At 39.7% G+C, this 22,796-nt stretch overlaps 1 long non-coding RNA gene across 1 annotated transcript; it reads right to left on the bottom strand.

Annotated features, from left to right (window-relative positions):
* Positions 1 to 4,029: 4,029 nt before the first annotated feature.
* LOC138825532 (uncharacterized) lies at positions 4,030 to 9,472 on the bottom strand. The gene is made up of 3 exons (XR_011371426.1): positions 9,362 to 9,472; positions 7,292 to 7,342; positions 4,030 to 4,301 (listed from the first exon to the last, which is right to left on the bottom strand). It is a non-coding gene; the product is annotated as an uncharacterized lncRNA (long non-coding RNA).
* Positions 9,473 to 22,796: the final 13,324 nt, after the last annotated feature.

Here is a 22,796-nt window from a genome sequence, read left to right as displayed (position 1 = left end):
GAAAGAAACGAAAACATTAAAATACATATTTTAGGGTTCATTTTCCTAACATCACATTATCTGACCTTTTCCGCTTGACTCATACCTATACTAGATATTGCAAATAAGGGAAACCATGGGACCTATGCTTCTTTGGGCCTGGCTTACTTCACTTAATATAATTTTTTCCAAACCTTTCCATTTCCTAACAAATGGGGAAATGTCATTCTTTCTGATGGAGGTGTAGAATTCCATTGTGTATATATACCACATTTTCTTGATCCATTCATCTACTGAGGGGCATCTGGGTTGGTTCCATATCTTAGCTATGGTAAATAATGCTGCAATAAACATAGTTGTGCTGGTAGCTTTAGTGTGGTCTTGTTTGTAAACATTTGCCTCCCTAGCCATAAAAGAAATGCAAATCAAAACAACATTGAGATATCACCTCACTCCAGTTAGAACAGCAAAAATCAAGAACTCTAACAACAACAGATGCTGGGGGGGATGTGGACAGAAAGGAACCTTACTTCATTGTTGGTGGGAATGTAAACTTGTTCAACCACTTTGGAAAGCAGTATGGAGGTTCCTCAGAAGACTTCACATAGATCTCCGCTATGATCCAGCAATCCCACTTTTGGGCATTTACCCAAATGTTTACAAACGCTGGTCCTTGAGACAGCCTCTTATCAGTTTCACTCCGCTCTTAAGCGTTCCTTGTTCAGAGGCAAAATCTAGGTCCCTCCCTAGTTTCTCCCAAGAGGCCACCGTGAGGCTTCCGGAGACAGCGAACCATGAGGCAACGGTGTCACATTCATTCAAAAATCTCTCTAAAGTACTCTTTTTTATTTTTAACTTTTTTGAGTGCTGTAGCTCATTGAGAGCCAAAAAAATTGGGTGCGAAGAAGAAGCGCCCATGTTTTAAACATTTAAAGCTGGTAAACAAACTTTTACTTTCACTTTTGGCTACTCTACTGACTAGCCCTGGGTTTTCGCTCTCTCTTTATCTACCGAGAAGAGCAAAAATCCCCCGCTCTTGTGGCGGATTCCCCTTTTACCTGGGAATTTACTCCCCGCGCTTGTGGCGGATTCCCCTTTTACCTGGGAACATACTCCCCGCTCTTGTGGCGGATTCCCCTTTTACCTGGGAACTTACACCCCGCTCTTGTGGCGGATTCCCCTTTTACCTGGGGACTTACCCCCGCTTTTGTCGCGGATTCCCCTTTTACCTGGGGACTTACCGGTGCACCACACTGACTGCAGAGAGTTCTGAGTCCTCGTTGGGGTTATGGCTGAGTCCCCGTACGGGCCACCACGTGTCGCTACCGCCTCGACCAGCAAGGAAGACGTGACACCGGACTCTCCTCTCTGCAGTTTATTCAGGACCTTTTTGTAATCTTCTGACCCCAACCCCGGGGAGAATTCCCCACAGCCTTAAGTACCCGCTGGGTAGCCAACCCTGATACGCCACGTGGGAACCACCAATAGGTTCAGGTGCGCGGAAGCAAGCCAGATTCTTTGCCTTAGCCATATCAGGAGTTGTTTACCACGAGAGCACTCGCCATCGGGAAGGCAGAGGGCGGAAGCTGGCACCATCTTCCAGGTGCGGCCTCTCACAGCTCTCTACAGCAGTCCATAGGTTTCTCCTCGATATTAGGCCTTAAATTGGTAATGTTTTAATCACAGTGTTTCACACAGTGAATCTTACTAGAATTAATTGATAATTTGACAAATTGATATTTATGCCAATAAATAGATTGGAATATAAATAATTCAGTTTAGAATATATATTAGAATATAAAAAGAATCAATGCAATGTCTTCGGTATAAACCTGTGATACCTACTAAGTGTTCTTGATCTTCTGAATTCACATGGTAAAAAAAAGATGTTGTTTTTCTGTAATCTATTAGGGATTTTAACTCTCTGGTCTCAAACTGTTTTTCAACATATTTCTGAAGCATTCCTACTGATTATACCCAATATGATGTCTAAAACGTATTATTCTTCTGCAGGACCCACGGGTCCTAGGATCCCAGCTCCCATCATCATATAACAAGGACAAGAATTCTCCTCTAGGCCCATGTAACATGCCAACAAAAAGTAATTGAAGACCCATCTCAATTTTTCATTTCCTATTTCAGGGACACAATTGCTTAAGACAGTAAGCAATTGTGAAATGCAAGGCAACTTAAAATTAAAAATGAGATCACAGAGCTGGGAAGGTGGCTCAGTGGTAGAGTGCTTGCCTTGCATGCATGAGGCCCTGGGTTGGATTCCTCAGCACCACATAAGCAAAAAGAAAAAGCCAGAAGTGGCACTGTGGCTCAAGTGGTAGAGCGCTAGCATTGAGCTGAAGAGCTGAGGGACAGAGCCCAAGCCCAGAGTTCAGGCCCCACAACTGGACCCAAAAAAAATTTAAAAAAAACTTTAAAAAAGAAATTTTAAAAAAATTTAAAAATGAGATCACAAAATCTGAGAGAAAGTACAGTAATTCAAACTTTCAATTTACAAATGACCAGGCCATATGAGTGAACAAATCACAAATGTCACAGGATTTTTTAATACCCTTCCTCTAATGATTAATGAAAAATTTCAGTCCAGCATAAGTAGGCCAAAAAAATAGTTCCTGAAACGATAGATCCATAATTGGTCTACCAAGGCTAGGTAAATTTGACTTAGAGATCAAATATAATACAGTAAAACATTAATTGAGAAGATCCTTAGTGCTTCAAAACACTGGTACTTCAGGAAAACTTGGTTTTATAGTAAAAAATGTTGTCATTCTCAAACCAATGATAACCTACATTTAATCTCCTGAAAGTGTATTCCTTTTCAAATAAACTTTTTAAAATCACATTCGCAAAAATAACATTTGACAAGTAGATGATACTTAGTGACATTACAAGTTTTTCATGTGTAGGGAGTAAGTTACAACAGAGTTGATTTATTTACCCAGCACTAATGCCAAACAGGTTCAACCATTCATTAAAGTGTAGAAATAATACCCACCAGCATTTGTGTTGTTCAATATGTGCCTTCCAGAAATGTGTTAATAGATCAGCCTCCCATAATTCAAACCCAAACTAGCTAATAAAGTAAATTTCATTACTTAATAAGGTACATTTTAAAAAGTCACAAATATTTGCCTTAGCATATGTTGTTTTATGTTTTCCCTATCTGTCTAACATAGGAAGAAATATAAATTTAAACCTTAAATATGGGTACTCATCAGAGATGTGACAAACATAAAATCTGTCTTCTATTTCTATCATATTCCTCTATACTAGTAAATCGAAGCTTCCTTCTTTTTCCAAAACTTATAGGTAGTAGAAAATATTATCCCATGTAAAATAAAATAATCAAAAACCATTGTACAAAGCCATTTATAAAAACTGGTAGTTAGGAATACATTCTAAGCCATTTTTATACTTTCTTGTTTACTAAAGATTCATCTTCCAAATCGATGAGAATAAAATCATGTCTAGGGGCTTCACGTCTCCAGTCTTGCAAATTGTTATTGCAGATGAGTGATTTATGGAAATATAAACTGACATCAGTTCAAGTATATGCAGGATTGAAACTCCATGGAATGTATATAAAACTTTCAAAATATTAACCAACAGTTTAACAGAATGACTATCACGAATTTGAAACCAGAGAGGAATAATAGTAAAGACATAGAATGAATGAAAAATAGAACAAGGGGCAAGTACAGCTAGAATGCTCAATGTACACATGGGATAAAGGAATTAGTAAATCTGAAATTAATCTTGCAGAAGGGGTTGGTTGAGAATGATAGAAGGAGTGACTCTAATCCAGTAGCATTGGACAATTAGATGGACATATTTTATTGTAACACACTTGCAAACCTTCTGAAATTCAGTTAAAAAAAACACAACAAAAAAAAACAAAAACACACAGAAATCGCAACCAAACAGTAATCCCTAGATTGTTGAATATGACCTCTCAAAATTTTAAATAGTTAATGAAGTGCAGTCTTTGGAAAAGCAAACAAAGCTGTTCGAAAGAGCAGTTTGGGGCAGGGGAGAGTTTTGAACAGATTTAAATAGATTGTCTAAGGTTATAAATCACCTATATCTGCTGCAAATATTTTCTTCAGCGAGTTTTCTTTTTCTGAACTGGATACTCCAGTCCTGAGACACACTTGATAGCTTGTGAATAGAATGGAAGAAACAAGATCAAGAACCCAGTGCTCCACTGGAAACAAAACAGTCCTCTATGTTTTCGCTCATCTCTCTTCACTACTCTTTTCTCGTACTTTTCAGTCAAGTGATTTTGAGTTATATCTTTCTTCTTTGTTCTGGAAAATAATTGGTCGAAGTAATTCACTAAATATTATTTGCCATTTTTTTCTGTCATGCTGTTTACTTGTCCAAGCGAGCCATTAAACTTTACACTTGTATTTGGTTGCCATGAAAACCCAACATCTATGTTAATGTGGACAAACTCTAATGTAAATCTTTGTCTCCAAAAAACCAGTCCAAGAAGCTGTGATCACAAATATTTAGCTATTCGTTTTCTTTTTTCTTTTACCTTTAAAGTCTTCCTGTGTTTAAAGTGCCCACAAAAATAAGTACTCCACCACTTTTTGGTTCAAACACTTCTAAACTCAAAGATATATTTTGCTAACAACATGTTTAGAGGAAATCGAAGAATACTCCACTTTTATCTTCTCTTTCAGTATTCTCCTTTGATGCCATATCGGGAACAGGAAGTTACTCGTTGCAAAATGATTTCAACCGATTATTTTTTTCTTGGTCTTTCATTTGCTCAACAAGGTTTACTAAGGCGACCAGATTTAAATCACCCATACCTTGAATGACTGTGTCTGTTACAAAGGACAATACTTCTGTGTTCTACTTTGATGTCCTCCTCTTAGCTCTTGCCTGATTTCCAATTAATCACAGCTTCTGGACTTCAAGTCTAGTGAAGCTGAAGGACTATTCGGCCTCCCTCACTGCTACATGTTGATGGTTTCTCTTTTAAAGCTCATTTATTTGGATGTGGAATTTACTGTCATGTTTTCATTCAATCTGTTCTGCATTAAGGAGCCAAATAAGCTCTGTAAAATCACATTAGGTACCAAAAATATTATTACAATATATCATAAAGTTTTGGCCTCCCTCCACTGTTGGAGCCAATATGCTTAGGTAGGGCTTCTAAGAACGCCTTTTCTTTCCTTTTCAATTTGCTCACTTCTTTTCTGATTCCAAACCTTTTTGGCTTATGTAATAAGGAAAGTCTTCACTATCTCATGTTAATAAGGATATTATATTTTGTGAGCTACTTAGAAATGTGAAATCATTGGTTTGAAGTATCCAATAAGATTTTTTTCTGTTTCACTGCTTCACGTGCAAAGACATTATGGAAAGTATTACAAGCAGAAAAGTGTAAACCCAATACCTTCTTTCATTGTGGAGAACACTTTCTCCCTAAATATTTTGACCCAAATTATGTTTTTCAGAGAATTACTGCTTGGCAATTCACAAATTTTGATGCCTTATTTTTTTTTAAGAATTTTGAATTTAAATTCCACTACAACCTTGTTTCACACAGTGAGAGTACATTTCCTGTGTAAGGACAATTCTCAAAGGAACCTACAGGATTTATTGCAAGGTTTCTGAGATTTGTTTGTTTTTTGTGAAAATGAGCCATCTTCACCCACATTGCTCCCTCTCAGCTTAGTCTCCATGGATTCTTTGCATGAAAGCCTATTTTCCCAGGCAAGTTTAAATTTTCTTAATAGGCTAAGATGTTAAAAAGTTTGCACAATTAAATTTTACCTGTCATAATTTTAAAACTCTTTTGAAATTACTTTATCAGAATCACGAACTCACCAATCCTAATTCCACCTTTACCATCAAAACACTTAACGTATAGTTTTCATGATATTTTGTCCATGAAACTATTATTTTCCAGTGGCTTTGTTATACGTATATATGACCATATAATCTGATGCTGAGCAAAATGAACTCTAAGATATGGAAACAGAGATTTTTATTTGCGATTGTTGTTTTTTTAATGTACTATGTGATTTCTATTTTCTTTGGATTTTCCCCCTATGGTTTATCCCCTGCTGTATTTGATTTTGGTACCCTGTGTGTTGTATATATATATTTCCCTTAATTAGGGAAGGGATAGGGAACAACTTAATGGCGAGACAAAGGACAAAGGGCAAAACAATGCAATAACAATACGCACAAGACATTATGTTGGAAATGTACATTACAACTTGTGAGGGTATTAGGGTGAAGAAAAATTATGAGAAAAATGAGTTATGTATTCACTAATTTACAATTACTTTGACCCCACTGTACATCATTTTGTCAATAAAATTAAATTAAAAAATAAGTTGCATAAAATATACCTTATCTCTATTGTGAAAAAATACTACACCTCTGTTAATGTGATGCCCTCCTTGTTCTGGAAAGAACACCACAATAAACTGGGTTACATGAATTTATCTCCCACTGATATTCTTGAGATCAGAACACTTACAAATATTATTTATATTTATACATTTTTAACCATCATAGATATTCAGGATGGTAAGATTGGAAGGTTACAGTTCAAAGCCCACCCAGGCAGGAAGGTTCCTTAGATACTTATCTCCCATAAACTTCTCAGAAAAAGCCAAACACAAGTGGCACTGAGTTTGGAGTGGTAGGGCATGAGATTTGAGCAAAAACAGGCTCAGAGACAGTTTCCAGGCCCAAAGGTCAAGCCCTAGGACAAACCAATAAAACAAAACAAAAATTAAAACAAACCCCAAACCTCGCATTTTTCTCATTGTGTACGGAAGCACGTAATTAAGGGAATTGCTTCCTGTGTTACATATAGGTAGAAGAAAGAGGATCTCACAGAATTATTCTCTTCATACCAAGTTATACCAAAGCCTCAAAAAATTGCTCTTTTTCTAAATTTATAAATTAATACAATCCATTTGTTGGCAATTCTGTCTACATTATTCACATGATCATTTAATACATGAACTATTGGAATTATCTATTAACTAATTTCTAATTATAACATTCTTGAATGAATATTCTAGGCAAATAGAATGCCAGAATCATTTGTGAATTTGTCAATTAAACCATCTACATAAAAAGAATTTTTGTACTATACTATAGATTATGAAATCACAAACAAAACCAAAATATTTATTTGAAATCTAAATTCTAATTTAGCAAGATCTACAAAGTCTTACATTAGATTTAATTTGTTATTTTTCCAGGCTTAACCTTGTAATACTTCATTATTTCTTTAGAATCCAACAGAATGATTACTTACTTTTTCAGATTTTGGATGGGATTCATAAGCCATTTTGCATCTAGGAATGTTCTGTAATGAAGAGAGCATTTAAAACTGAACAGATGATTATATATGAGATGCATTTCAATAAGAAACTTGACTTCTCAAAACATAATGACAAAATTAGCCCAATCTGCCTACTGTGTATTCCTTTCTTTCATTTTTTTGGGGGGGGTCCTGTGGTGGGGCCTGAACTCTGGGCCTGGGTGCTGTGCCTCAGCTCTTCAGCTCAAGGCTATCACTCTACCACTTGAGTCACAGCGCCACTTCCACCTTTTTTTCTTTTTGCTTCTGTGGTACTGAGGAATCGAACCTAGGGCCTCAGGCATGCAAAGCAAGCGTTCTACCACTGAGCAACCTTCCCAGCCCCTGTATTCCTTTCTTGAATGGCTTGTTTTATTAAGACAAAATTATACTCCTTGGTTCAGGGAAGCTATCACTATGTAATTCCACTCTCTAATCTCCTGTCTTGGTCTGAGTGCTAGAATTCTAGCCTTTTATCACATTGCTCTGCCATATTTTCTTGATTTAATCTAGATACAGACTAGTAATCCTGAACTTCTCCAATGATATTATCCATTAGACTGACTGTTCAGACTGTTCATCTACTATTTTCAAAGATGTTCTAACATTTCATACAAGATATGAACATTTTCAGATGCACCTGTGGGGTCTCTGATTCGTTCCTCCGTGGATCTGATCCCTTTAATAATGATTACTTGATTCTCTTACTATCTCTGGTCCCTACCTATGTAATAGTCTCAAACATTTTTTAAGGTAATTCACTTGAGGACATTCTAATTTTAACAATTATCACTTGATTCTAGTCTTACTCAGGACATATTTTATATTGTTTTCTAACTTTTCTACATGTTCTGAGAGTTGTATCATGTTTGTATTCATGTGTGCACATGTAAGTGCCTCTATGTGTGAGTATGTTTGTATGTATGTATGCAAAAGCCCCAAGCTCTTATTGATCAGTCTTGCTCATGACTGGTATTCCATCACTTGAGCCATTCTTCTAATCCAGGTTTTGGCTGGTTAATTATAGGTAGAGTCACAAAGACTGTTCTGCCCAGGCTGGATGCAAACTGAGCTTCCCAGACTCCTTTACATACTTAGGTTTTATTTATCCAGTAATATGAACTTTTAAATTAAAAACATTTTTGTTAGTGTAAAGTCTAAGCTGTATACCACATTTTTAACTCAAGAATTCATATAAAGATAGATGAACATACACATTACATATGCTGAGTGTTAAACCGGATGGCGGTGAGATCTGAGGATTGGAGTTCAAAGCCAGATCGACTAGGAAAGTCCCAGAGACTCTTTTCTTCAATTAACTACAAGAAAAGTGGAAGTGGCACTGTGGCACAAGTGGTAGAGCATTAGCCTTGAGCTGAATAGCAGAGGTACAGTACCCAGGCCCAGAGTTCAAGTGCCAAGACCACCACCACCACAAAAAGTATATATAAGTAAAGAAAAAGAAATGTCATCGTAGCCACCAGTTCATTGCTAGTATCATCCCTGCTCTCTCAAGATGGACTTTTTTTCCAGTTAAGTCCAGGCTCTTATATCTGACTTGCATTGGAAGCAGAATTATTCTTCCATTTACTTTTAACAAATTTGCATGATTAGTAAGCGTGATTTAGAAAGGGAGTGGCCTCATACTTAGTGTTTCACTTAGGAGTAATGCTTTCCCTATATCACTCCCATAAATCTACATACTGGGCTTTATTGTTTCAATGTTGTGTTATTTGTAGAATCTTCTATATTGTATTGAACCCTTATACTTAAACACAGCACTTCTCTTTCTCCTATTATTGCTATATTTTCTCTTACTATTAACTCATGTACACTTGGGAAATAATGCGCAGCAAATACACTCACAAAGAGAATGATCTGAGAACCTTCTTCCCATTTAAAACTCGTCTTCATTTAAAGAGAACTTACAAAGTTTGAACTCAATGTACTCATGGATAATGAATTTATAAGAAATATAAATTTCATATTTTATCTTAATTAAGTTGTCTCTGAAACACGTGTTACCTCAGGTCCAAAGGTATCCTTGTGTTATTACAGTGAACCCAGAAAACATTCATTATACCTCAAGCAGCACCATCGATTGTTACTGGAAGTAACAGTTACTGGATGTGGAAACTGATCCTAGGAGAGGAATTGAACATAGAGCAATGACAAAGTTCAAGTTAACGTATGCTTTACTTTAACTGTACAAGAACAGAATCCCAAGATTAGAAGGATACTCTGTCCTTGACTTTTTTGAGTGTGTTCTTTAATCATATAAAACTTTTCTGTAAACTTCTAGTAGAGACTATTACAAAAGAAATAATGTGCCATTTGAAAACCAGCATAGAACAAAAGGAAATGACATTGTTTTAAAAGTGTTCTAATGAAAAGAAACAAAGACATGGAGATTTTAAAGTGTCTTATGGATGGATATTTCTCCCCTGAGATGATTATCTTGTTCCAGGAGTCAGTTATCAATTCCTTTAATCTGTTCCTGAGTTCTCCATAGAAATAAGGATTCCAAAAAAGCAGGAACCAGTGAGTATTATCAGCAAAAGAAGCCTCTTCTCAGATCAGTACTTCTTTACCGATGGTCCCAAAGAAATATGTGGGGTTATTTCTCTGTCCTTGTTTGTTTAGTTTGTGCTGGTTCTGGGGCTTGAATCGAGAGGGCAGACCCTGTCCCTGAACAGTTGTCTTTCCTGCCCACATGCCCCCAAAGCTAGTACTCTACAGCTTAAGCCAAAACTGCACTTACGGCTTTTTTGGTGTTTAATTATAGATAAGATTTTGACAGATGACCCTGCCTGGATTGGCTTTTGATCTAAGATCGTAAGAAAGCTAAGTGATATCAACTGTATGGACTTATCTTTTGAAACAAGAAATATTAGTTGAAATTTATTGTAAAACTAATAAATTTATAATTTTTAAAAGAAGAGAATATGTACAGCAAAGAAGCCATAACTTACATTTTAACTTTTGGAATTATTTCTTCTGCTTGGGAAGATTATTGACATTGTCTTTATTTTGAGGAAACTTAAACTCATATCTTTTTTGTTGGTCATGGGGCTTGAACTCTGTTTCTGGGCACTGTCCATCAGCTCTTCAGGTCAAGTTGAACTATTTACCACTTTACCTACAGCACCACTTCTGGTTTTCTGGTGGTTAATTGAAGATAAGAGTCTCATGGATTTTCCTGATCAGGCTGGCTTTGAACCACAATCCTCTGGTCTCAATCTCCTGAGTAGCTAAGATTACAGATGTGAGCCATCAGCACCCATCTCATATTCACATTTATGTGTAATGGATGACACTATGTAGACAAAGAATGGAAATTTGAACCAAATGATGATATTGCAGCTTTTCCGAAAATTTGAGTTAGCCATAAATATGTCCTCCTTTTCAGGTTGTTACATTAATGACTCATGAGCTATGGGACCCTTACATTAGCATCTTCTGGCATCAGTATATGTATAGTATCAGGAAATGTTCATAGAGAAATATAAAAGACTGAGATTTTTAGAAAGCAAAGGAGATCAGGTATGAAAGAACAGCATAGAAGGAGATATATTTATCACACAGAGATTAAGAACCAGCCTAAGATTTAGAATGCTAAAGTCAATGAGGAGTAAGCCTAATTGATAACTAGTTCTTAAATAACCAAAAAGGGTTCCCTAGAACAGTTTCTGGAATACTTTATTTACTATTTTATTCCTTCATCTGGAGTTATTCCTTCTCTTCTATCACAAATGTTAATTAGCCTCTGAATTTTTGGTGCAATGACTGTGATTTCCAAATCACACTTTGACTACCCTTATCTTTTTGATTAGCAGTGACCACACAAAAGCCCAGAATCGTTGAATTTCCAGAATTAATCTTCACCTGATATCTAAGCACATTCCAGGCATTAATTGATGTGACCTAATGAAGAAAACTTTTTTTTTTAACACAGTATCCTAATATAAGTAAAGTACATGAATTAGGGACTATTTTCAGGTGTCAGCATGGAAGGAGCAATTATATATTCCAAGGCAAGTATGGGTTCTTTATTTTGCATTTACTAAATGTGTTTTGTTTTTGTCAGTCCAGGGGCTTAACTTAGGGCTAGGGAATTATTCCCCAGCTTCTTTTTTTTTTTCTCAAGGCTAGTACTCTACCACTTGTGGCATAAGATTACTTCCAGGTTTTTCTGTTTATGCAGTACTGAGGAATTGAACCCAGGGTTTGATGAATGCTAGGCAATAAACCTACCATGCAGCCACATTCCCACAGCCCTAAATGACTTTCTTAAGATGGCATTATATTTTCATTCCATAACTATGTATCATAATTTTGGAGAGGCACCACAAAATGATGTCGAAAATAATACTAAGTCCAGTAAGGCTGGATGGACAATGAATAACCGTCACAGTCTAGCCAGGGCAACGAGGGGCTTACCTCATGGAGCTGTTTCAACAGGCAGAGCGAGACAGCTCGTGACCCAAAGCCCACCCCCAGAATGAGGGGGCCACCTTGGGTTCCAGCCACATGGAATCTCTGGACCACCTCCTCCAGCACCCATTCAACCAGTTCCTGTGTGTGTGAGAGAGAAAGAAAGTCAGAATTACACTTAAGTCAAGGCTGGTGGCTTAGAATTCTAAGAGGCTGAGATATGAGGATCATGGTTCATAACCATCCTGGACAGGAACAACTATGAGACTCTTATCTCCAAAGAATCACCAGAAAACCGGAAGTGGTGCTGTGGGCTCAAGTGGTAGAGCACTAGCCTTGAGCTGAGGAGCTTGGGAACAGTGCCCAGGCCTAGAGTTCAAGCCCCACGACTGACAAGAAGTGGACTTCCCACCACAAGAAGTGGATTGAATAGGACCCATTGTCCTACTGAGCATGGAAGAGAAGTCCGGCTGAGCTTCCGGTGAACTTGAGGTCATAAGTAGATCACCTTGCTTCTCTGTGCCTCAGTTTCCCCAGCTGCAAAACTCAACAGAGTGAAGAAATCTCCTTCCTCATGGGGATAGGGTAAGGATAAAAGAGAGGTATGTTTGTTTCATAATCACACACCTGTTGCATGATTAATAACAGGCCCTATCTGAGCCCTTTCCGCGTATCTTCCTGTATTATGCTCACAGAATTGTCAAGAAGCTTGTCTGAAGGCGGCTCTCTCTGGGCCTAGCTATGATCCAGAGATCCCTCTGTATAAATCCCTGGTTTCCACACAACTGTTCTGCGAGGACACTGAGGTCCTACGGTTGAGGCCTTACACAGAGCTAAATCTGTTGTCAAAAATTGGCTGCTGTGGAGTAAGAGTTTGGGATAATCCATCTAAACTGATGACTGTGCATGTTGCTACATGACTACCATCCCAACTACAGAGGACCAGGCCTGGTGGAACATACCTGTCACAGATAGGAGGACCACGATCCAGCCCAGCCTGAGAATATAATGAGGCTCTATCTCAGAAATGCTCAAATCAGAAAGGTGGCTCCTGAGAGCTGGCAAGAATAAACAATCAGGGGATCATGGTGCCACTTTAGGGGTGTCCGAACTAGTCTGGGGATTGTGTTGGAGCTGCCACACACCTGTGCTGCTTGGAGAAGCTGTTGTTGGCTGCTCAGTGTGAGGCATGCGGCAATGGCAGCTGCATTGCAGACACATCGGCCCAGAGCACTCTGCTCTGGCACACTGCCTGAGGCTGGGACCAGGAGGGGCCTTAGGCCAGCTGGCAGCAAGTAATTGTCTGAGTTTTGAAACCCAGCACTGCAAGGAATCAGGATAGGTGATGGGGGCAAAGGAGGAGTGTCAATTTCCTACTAAACTCAAAAGTTGCTTCAAGTCTCTTGCTCACCACTCAGCCACCTCTGCCTTCCTCAACTGCTGGTCGTGGTGTCAACCAACAGAGAGAATCCCTATGCTACCAGGCAGCATTGAATGTGGGCGTGGCCACATTCTTGTATCCCATTGGTCAGAAAGAAAGAGGAAATAATGGGAGTGTGGCCGGATTTCTGTGATGCAAGCAGCATGGGCGGAGTCAAGATGGCAGTGGGTCTCCCAGTCCTTTTCCCAAGGAACTCTGTCCAATTCAGTTGGGTACAAGAGGGTGACCTGCTTTAGCCATATAGCTGCACAGATTTTGTTGGATATGTCTGTTTCCAGTCCCAGAATTAAACTCAGGCTCTGGGCAGTCTGTGAGCTGCTTTTGCTCAAGGCTGGCCCTCCACAATGGAGCCACAGGGCTTCTAGCTTTGTTAGCAATGAAGTTGGACAGGGGTCTCAAGGACTTTCCTGCCTAAGGTGACCATGATCCTCCTGTCACAGCCTTGTAAGTATCTAGGAGGACTGCTGAGAGCCACTGGTGCCTGCCTAATCATTGGTCTTGCTAATGTTCTTGGACAGAACGGTGAGTTCCCTATTCATTGGTTTAAGTGGTGGGAGCAGGAACCCACAGTTTGAATCCTGATCCTGCCACCTCAAATTGGCAGGAGATCCTAATGAACTTGTTCCTCTCTATATGATTACCAATGGAATGTGATGTATGTCTGATTGAATGAGAAGACCTTGAATGATACTAGGATAAAATTATACACCATTATATTATATGACATTGATCATTTTAGTTAATACTTTATGAAGCATTTAAACAATCACAGACATATAATGGAGGCATAATGAAATACCTAAGAATTGGGCCTCACATACTATAAAGGTGCCATTTTTTTTGGCCAGGACTGGGATTTGAACTCATGGTCTGGCTATCTCTGTTGCTCTGTGTGGGAAGGGGAAGTTGGCTTCCTTGAAGTCAAGAAATTCAAGTCTGTTCCTTAGGCATGAAATAGATCCCCAGTACTAGAAAACATCCTATTTATGTATAATTTACATATATGATTTATATTTATATATATATATGTTGATTCCATATTGTGTCAGTATAGTTATTTTATTTTTTGTTGTATTCATGTATTGACCATTTATTTTACTGAATATTATGGAACATAGAAGAACATTGGTTACATTGATTAAATAGGATATAGGTCTACATATGTATTCTACTTCATACCTGACGCCGAGTACATTCACAGGAAAGGAAAACGTGTCACCATCAGCTTCTTACTCCACGATTCATTGTTTGGGAGTGCTGGCATCTGAACTCATGGCCTACAAGGCCAAATTCATGAATGGGTGAATGTCAGCAAGTTTTCCTGGGGCAAATTGAGCAGACAGGCTGTTCCCAGGACCTGAGATCGAGCCCCAGGGGTTAACAAAATAAGAACAGATTGAAATGCAGATGGCATTATGCTAATAAATACATGTCTTCATAGAATGTCAGAGATGTCTACACATTATTCAGTTATACAGATTACATTCCTACCAATTCCTGGGTATTTATTATTTATCCATATAATTAATGCTATTGTTTTCATCCTTAAATATCAATGAAATCAATTAGTGTCCTGAAATTATTGCATTCCTGTAAGTAATTATATTCTTTTAATGCTTCATAAATATTATATAAAATTAATCAACCTCCTGAAATGATACTGTCCAATTTTATAGGAGCATTATTCACAATCAACTCATTCAACTGTGACATTGACACCATTCCATTGTTATTCCCATGGATGGGCACCAGTTTCTTAGTATCTCCTGTCATTGGTTGCTGTCAGGATAGGGATTCAAAATCAGGGTCTATGTTGCCACATAGGCCTATGGCTTCCCCGATAGTCTGGCAGCCTTCATCAATACAAGTTGAAGAACCCTTTGCAACAGTGTCATTCATACCCAGGCGGGTCACATTGCAAGGAAAGAAAACATAAAAAGGCCACATTTTTTCTATGCATTTTTTCCAGGCAAGGGCTGGGGATCTAGGATTCCAGCAGCTGCTGTGGGGCCAGTGGGTGCACACCAGGCTAGGGTGATTGAAGCTGAGGCAGAGTTGCCACAACCTGAGTTTAAACCCTGTTCATAGAAAATAAAAGAAAAGAAAAAATAAAAAATAATCCCTGGCTTGCAATTCCCGCTAATTATTCTGCCAAATTTTGGATTTGAGCTCAGGGTCTGGGTAAATATGCAGCAATGTGGATGAAGGGGAAGATCACCGTACTTGAAAATAAGAAAGACAGGCTTGTTCACTAGGCCTGAATTAAGCACCAGCCCTGGAAAACATACTATTTATATTCATTGTAAACTTAGGATTTATTCTTAACTATTAATGTTCAGTCCATACATGTTTTATGTGGTTGTTCCTTCTATTTTTTGTTTTATTGATTTATTTGCTGTTGATTGTACTTTGATGAAACTCATTCCGTTTATTGCATTGATGACATCCGATCACAGAGCATCTAGATTTGTAGAAATGTTCTCCATCATACATGAACCCAGTATACTCAGAGAAAAGGAAAACAAGTTTCACACTTGCCTTCTTATTCCATGATCCACTTGTTGGTAGTGCTGGGATCTGAACTTAGGGCCTAGCAGAACAAATTGGAGAATAAGTCAAGGTGAACACAAAAACCTGTGAGCAACTTAGGAGCTTAGCCATTCCCAGGATCTGACATTGATCCCCAGGGTGGTCCACTATAGTCATAAATTCATAATTTAAACATAGGATCTATATTGACATACATGTGTGGACACATCTTGTGTTCGGTGCACTTCTTCTCCTTATTTTGTCTCTAATTCATGGAGGTATTGTGTATTTTACAAAGTATGGTGACAAATATAACTGTTCTGCCGTGGATGACAAAATGTTCCCATGGTTATTGGTTTGCCTATGCATTTCCATCCTAGTTAAGTCCCAGGACTTTCACAGGAGAGGAAAAAGTGTGCAACAACTGGCTTCTGACAGCAGAATGAATCTTTTGTCAGTGCTGGGATTTGAACTCAGGTCTAGGTAGCTCTGTTGCACTGGTGGGGGGAAGGGGAAGCTCACCATCCTTGAGGACTAGAATGCCAGACCTGGTCCAGGGCCTGATTTGAAGCCCCAGCACTGCACAAATTACCAAGCCCACCTTTTTTAAAATTAAGATCTCTCTTTACCTACAGGTGTGGTATGCATCTTGCATTCAGTGTAGTTATTCTTTTTATTTTGTGCCTTATTCAAGGATGTATTGTGTATTTTATTGAGTATGGTGACAGATATAACTGAGCTGACATGGATGACAACCTATTGCCATGGCTATAGAGTTGCCTATATAGCATTCTCCATCTTCAATGAGACCCAGGACATTCACAGGACAGGAAAACATGTTCAACCATAGCTTCTCACATCAGAATGAATCTATTGGCAGTGCTGGAATTTGAACTCAAGGCCTAGCAGGCCCAATTGTTGAATGGGCCATGGTGAGCCCACCAGTCTATGAGCCACTAAGGAGCTAGGTCATTCCTGGGACCTGAGATTGAGCTCTGGTTGGGGCCAATATAGACATAAATTCATAATTAAACAGAGGATCTATATTTCCAAACAATGGTGGGCATCATCTTGCATTCAGTGTAGGCACTCTCTTTATTTTGTGCCTCATTCATTGATGTATTTTGTATTTTCTTGAGTATAGGAAGACAGATATAACTGTGGTGAACTGGTTGACAAGCAATTACAGAGTTGCCTATGCATTCTCCATCCTAGCTGAGACCCAGAACTTGCACAGCACATAAAAACAGGTGCAACGACTGGCTTCTCACATCAGGGTAATTTTTTGGCGATGCTAAGATTCGAACTCGGAGACTAGGAGGCCCAACTGCCCAATGGGTCCAGGTGAGCACACCAGCCTGTGAGCCCCTAAGGAGCTGGGCCATTCCCAGGAAGAGATTGAGCACCAAGTAGGCGCAAATAGTACCCAATGCATCATTGGAACATGAGATATATATTCACATTCGTGTGTGGACTGCATCGTGCATTGAATGTAGTTATTCTCTTTCTTTTTTATGCTATTCATGGATGTATTGTGTATTTTCTTGAGTATATGATGACAGATATACCTGGGTTGACATGGATAACAACTTATTCCCATGGCCACAGGGTGGCCCATGCATTCTCCATCCTAGCTGAGACACAGGACTTGCACAGGAAAGGAAAACAAGTGAAATGATAGGCTTCTGACATCAAGATGAATTTTTTGGCAATGCTGGGATCTGAACTCCTGCCCTAGTAGGCCCAATTGGCAAATGGGTCCACATGAACACACCAGCCTGTGAGCCACGAAGGAGCTAGGCCGTTCCCAAGACCTGAAATTGAAGACCCCCCTCCTCGGTGGGCACGGGGGAGAGTGGGGAGCATAATAGTCATCCATTCATAAGCTGAAGGTAGTATGCAAATAAGTACATATTTGTATAGGGTAGGAGAGATGGTGTCCTGTGATGGAATCCAATCTACCTTGTCAGTACAGATTCTTGGATCTTTCCTGATGCCTCCATTTCATGACTGTGATGATTATTGTCATGCTTCATCAACTCTTCTTTACAAATAATTGATACCACATGATTCTTGCCTATCATTTCCTATTTGCATCATGCAAAAACTACTCATTCAAGGATGATATCGATAGCATAACATGACTCTTTCTAGGTCCAGAAATGAGTATCTCAGGATCTCCTGCCATTCCCACCTCATAGCTGTGGCTGAATTCAAGCCTCAGGCCTGGAAAAATACTCCTTATATACATTTTAAAGGTAGGATTTATACTTCCATAGAGATGTTCAGTCCATACTGTGATTGGTGTGGTTATTCATTTTATTTCTTGTTTTACTCATTTATTTACCATTTATTTTATTGACTCTGATGACACCTAAACCATTTATTAAATTGTTTACATCCTATCATATAGCATCTCCATCATGCCTCCCAATGCTAGCATCTGAACTGAGGGCCTATCAGGCCCAATTCATGAGTGGGTGAATTTGAGCATGGCAGCCTCTTGCCAATGAAGCTGTGAGATGGTTCCCATGTGCTGATATTGACCCCCAGGTTTGGCCAAACCAGGAATACATGAATAGGCAGACAGTGGTATACAATTAAATATATATTAGTAAAGATTGCCAGAGCTGTCTATCTATGATTGAATTACACCTACTACGTTCCTACCAACTCTTAGGTATTTATTATTCCATCATTGAAGGAATATTATTCTTTTCATGCTTAATAAATTTTTAATTAAGATCAATTAGCATTCTAAGATTATTGCATCCAATTTTAGACTAGTCTGAGGCATGAACTACACTTTCAATAGGTATTCCTATGCATAGGAATGCGTCTCTTGTGATCTCCTGCCATTAGTGTAAGAACTGGGATTTGAACCCATAGTCAATGTTGACAGATTCGTCTATGGCTTTCCTGCGAGCCCACCAGCAAACAGCAATGGCAGGTCAGGTACACTTTGGAACCGTGTTATTCAGACCTAGGATGGTCACCGTGCAAAGAAAAAAAATCATAAAAACCCAGCCCTCTTCAGCTTTCCAGCTTTTTCTTTTCTTCCTGACAGCCCTCTGGGCCTAGGATCTCAGGATCGGCTATGGGTCTGGAGATGGCACCCCAGCCTTGAGAGATCCAAGATGATGCCACTCAACAGGGAAGTAAGCTGCAAAACCACTTCATTCATTCCAGGCATGGCCAGTAATGAGGAGAAACCAGAAACATTTGTTAGAGTTACACCAGGGTCAGGCTTTTCTCAGCCTCTTCAAACAGTAACTAATTAACCTTCCTCTCTCAGGTGAAGAGAAACCCAGGCTATCTGTAGGTAAACAATATAGAGTCAGTTTATTGGGGGAGACGGGAGGAACAGAGTAGAAAAATCCTGCTCTTTGGTCTTAGGGAGTGGATTCTTGACTCTCCATCTTTCAGATTTGAATACTCTTCTTCTGCTTCTGCCAATCCATTCTCCTTCCTTCATTCTACACATCATTAATATAAATCCCCAGTCCAAGGAGAGGCAGGGCCCTTTCTATTCTGTCTCCAAGCACTTGAGTTAAAACCTGGCTCTGCCCTAGGCTCTGGGGCATTTGGCTGCCTGAGAAGTGGGAAAGAGACATTCTTCCTGCTCTGTAGTTCTGTGAAGGTGATGCTGGTGGCCTGGCACACTGCAGAAGGCCTCATGACTGGGAATGTTACCTTCATATCTCCTGACATCCAAGACCAGGTTAATCTATCTATCTATCTATCTATCTATCTATCTATCTATCTATCTATCTATCTATCTATCTATCTATCTATCTATCTATCTATCTACCTACATACCTATCTACCTACCTATCTATCTATCATCTATCTATCTATCTATCTATCTATCTATCTATCTATCTATCTATCTATCTATCTATCTATCTATCTATCTATCTATCTATCTATCTATCTATCTATCTATCTATCTAGACAATTCTGGCTTTTTCCCTGTATGTGATACCAAGGAATCCTAACCAGGGCTTCTTGTATGCTAGGCAAGCTCTCTCTCAGTAATCCACATTCCCAGTACCCTCATCTTTTTCTTAATGGTAGGTTTTACATAAGTATGCTACCATTTTATGTTCCCAAGTTTAATTGTCTGTATAATAGTTACTCCTACAAAACTGTATCTTGTCTTCCCCTCCCTGATTTGTAACTGTTCCTGCATTGGCCTCATAATAAAATGTAAATAAAGACTGCTGAGAGCTTAAGTGTGCATCATATAAGGACACCGCCCTGGAACCCTGGAAGAGGAAAGCCATGGGCCTGAAATGTAGAGAACGGTGCAGTACGCACAATGAGCATATCTGAAAAATGAACCAGTAAATAAAAGGAGAAGCATTGCATATGGTCTGTTTGCACTCAGGGAAGTAATATACACACATAAGTACATATTGAACTGATACATAAACTTGACCTTCCCTTTTTTAAAAATATTTTTGTAGCCTTCTCAGTGCTTAAACCCAGGGCCCAATGAGTTCCTCAGCTGTTTTGTACAAGGCTGAGGCTGCCACCACCACAGGTCCACTTCCAGCCATCTGGTCATTAATTGGACATAAGTGCCTCCCAGGCTTTCCTGTCTAGGCTGTGTCACCTGCTCGGCTTTCTCTCTCAAAGCTGGAGCTCTACCCTCTGGGCCACTGCTCCACTTCTGGTTTTCTGGTGGTTTATTGGTGATCACAGTCTCACAGACTTTCCTGTTTGGGCGGACTTTGAATTGCGATCTCCCCAGGAGACTTCAAGCAGCTTTCCTCAGGGATTCACCAAGGAGCTCCTCCACACAAACCCTTAGTCTAAATCTCAGGAGGTACTAGAGAAAAACAGAAACATGTAGATGCTTCTAGTGTGTTCTAGATAGTTAAGGTTGGAGACAGAAAACAATCATAATTATTAGATCATTTTATAGGCAAAAGGAGCAATGCAGACAGTATGAGGATCGCTCCAAACTTTGGTCTTCTCATTCTGAGACAGTAAATTCACTGCAGCTCAATGCTAAGTGACAGAACTGTCATGTCCTTTGGACATTTGCTCCTCAATCTTGTGACACTCATTCCTCACTTTTGGCTTCAAACCTGTGACCAGAGGAAAAGATGAGGAGAGAAAATCCTTCTCAGATAAAGCAGCTGCAAATAACACTGGGTAGTTTACTTATAAATTCAAACCATTGGAATGACCCTGTTAAGAAGTCAGAATGTCCAGATTAAAAAATGAAGAAGAAAAGAAAGAAGGTGCCAGTGACTTCTCACTGTAATCTCAGCTCCTCAGGAGGCTGAGATGTACAGAATGTGAGTTTGAATCCAGCCAGCATTGGAAAGTCTATGACAAAGTTATTTCTAAGGGATCACAGAAAAATCCAGAAGTGGGGCTGTGATTCAAGGTTAATGCACTACCCTTGAGCAAAAGTAGCTCAGTGAAAATGCCTAGGCTCATAGTTCAACCCCAGGACCTGCCCCCTCATAAAGAACCTGTACCTCCATGTCTTTTGGTATGTATGAATGTATTCCTACAAGTGAACCTCCACTTTATGATGATTGACACTAAGCTAGGAAATTTGTATTCAATAGAATGTTTTCATAACACAGAGACTGCTTTCATCACAGTGCATGTTCCAGGGCTACCATCACTGGTCCAGTGTAGCCTGAATGTTTCTCTCCATCCCAGGCCTGCTGGAGGAAATCTCTCTCATTGTCTGGAAATGCCCACACATGGCCTCACACCTGTTCAGCTGTATAACAAACAACTCCATCTCTGTCAGTTAGTGATGATGAGTGTGGGCAGGCTCTGCAGGTCAGGAGAAAAAGGTCTTTTTGTACCCCAAGGGATCTCTCTCCCCAGTGCTCTGTTTTGACAGGAAGCCTTCATTTGTGCCACCCCCAGTGGCAGGCCAAGTCCTGTGCACTTATCCTGCCTTTGTGAGACGGTATTCTGGTGTTCAGATACAGTAATCAATATAATTCAGGAGTCCTTCTAGCAGACAACTAGGGCACTGAACCTAATGAAATGTTTCATTGCTGGAGAGTATGGGTCTATGATGCCTCTCTTAGGTTTCTGGAAGCTTGGGAAATCCAAGCACATGTCTAATATCACAAAGCTTCCTGTCATCTAGGGCTGGTAAAGCTTATCAGATATTGAAACCTTTGACCTCTCCTAGTTGGGCCCTGGGTGACTAGGTTTTGGGGTTAAACACAGGGCATGTATGTTGACCATGAGGTCAGTGCAGAAGCCCAGTGCTTTACCATTTTGTGTCACCACTTCTGGTCTCTGTGTGTGTTTGTGTCTGTGTGTGTATGCATGTGTGTGTGTGTGTGTGTGTGTTTGTGTGTGTGTGTGAGTGTGTGTGTGTGTGTGTGTGTGTGTGTGTGTCCGTGTGCAAGTGCACATACACCAGACCTGGAGCTGGAACTCAGCCCTGTACCTAGTTACTTTTTTACAAGGATAGCCCTCTCCCAATTGGGCCACAGAGCCACTTCAGCCTTTTTTTTAGTGATGTGTTCCTGAGATATCAAACCATGGTTTCATATATACAGTGCATTCTACCCCTAAGGCACCTTCCCAGCCCTCCACTTCACGTTTGTTAGTTTGTTTCTGTCTTTTTTAATTGTTGCAGGAGTTGAAGTCTGGGCCTGGGTCCTGTCCTTGAGCTCTTCATCTCATGTCTTGTGCTCTATGCTCTATCACTTGAGCCAAAGCATCACTTCAGGTTTTCTGGTGGTCCATTGGAGCTAAGGGTTTCAAAGACTTTCTTGCCCAGGCTAGCTTTGTACCATAATCCTCAGATCTCATCCTCCTGAGTAGTTAGCATGACAGGCATGAGCCACAAGCATCCAGCTTCCACTTCAGGTTTCTTAGTGGTAAATTGGAGATAATAGTCTCATAGGACCTTTTGTGTCTGGGATAGTTTGGAACCCACATCCTCAGATCTCATATTCCTGAGAAGGCAGGATGACAGACCTCAGCTATTGGCCCCTAGTCCATGGCTTCTGCTGCAAGGGGGTCCTTGCCTCCATGTGGTGGAGTGCTAGCCATGAGCCC

The sequence above is a fragment of the Dipodomys merriami genome, unplaced genomic scaffold (genome assembly GCF_024711535.1).
Source record: "Dipodomys merriami isolate MVZ:Mamm:240054 unplaced genomic scaffold, mDipMer1.0.p SCAF_1378, whole genome shotgun sequence".
Taxonomy (NCBI): domain Eukaryota; kingdom Metazoa; phylum Chordata; class Mammalia; order Rodentia; family Heteromyidae; genus Dipodomys; species Dipodomys merriami.
This window is presented reverse-complemented; position numbering and strand designations above follow the sequence as displayed.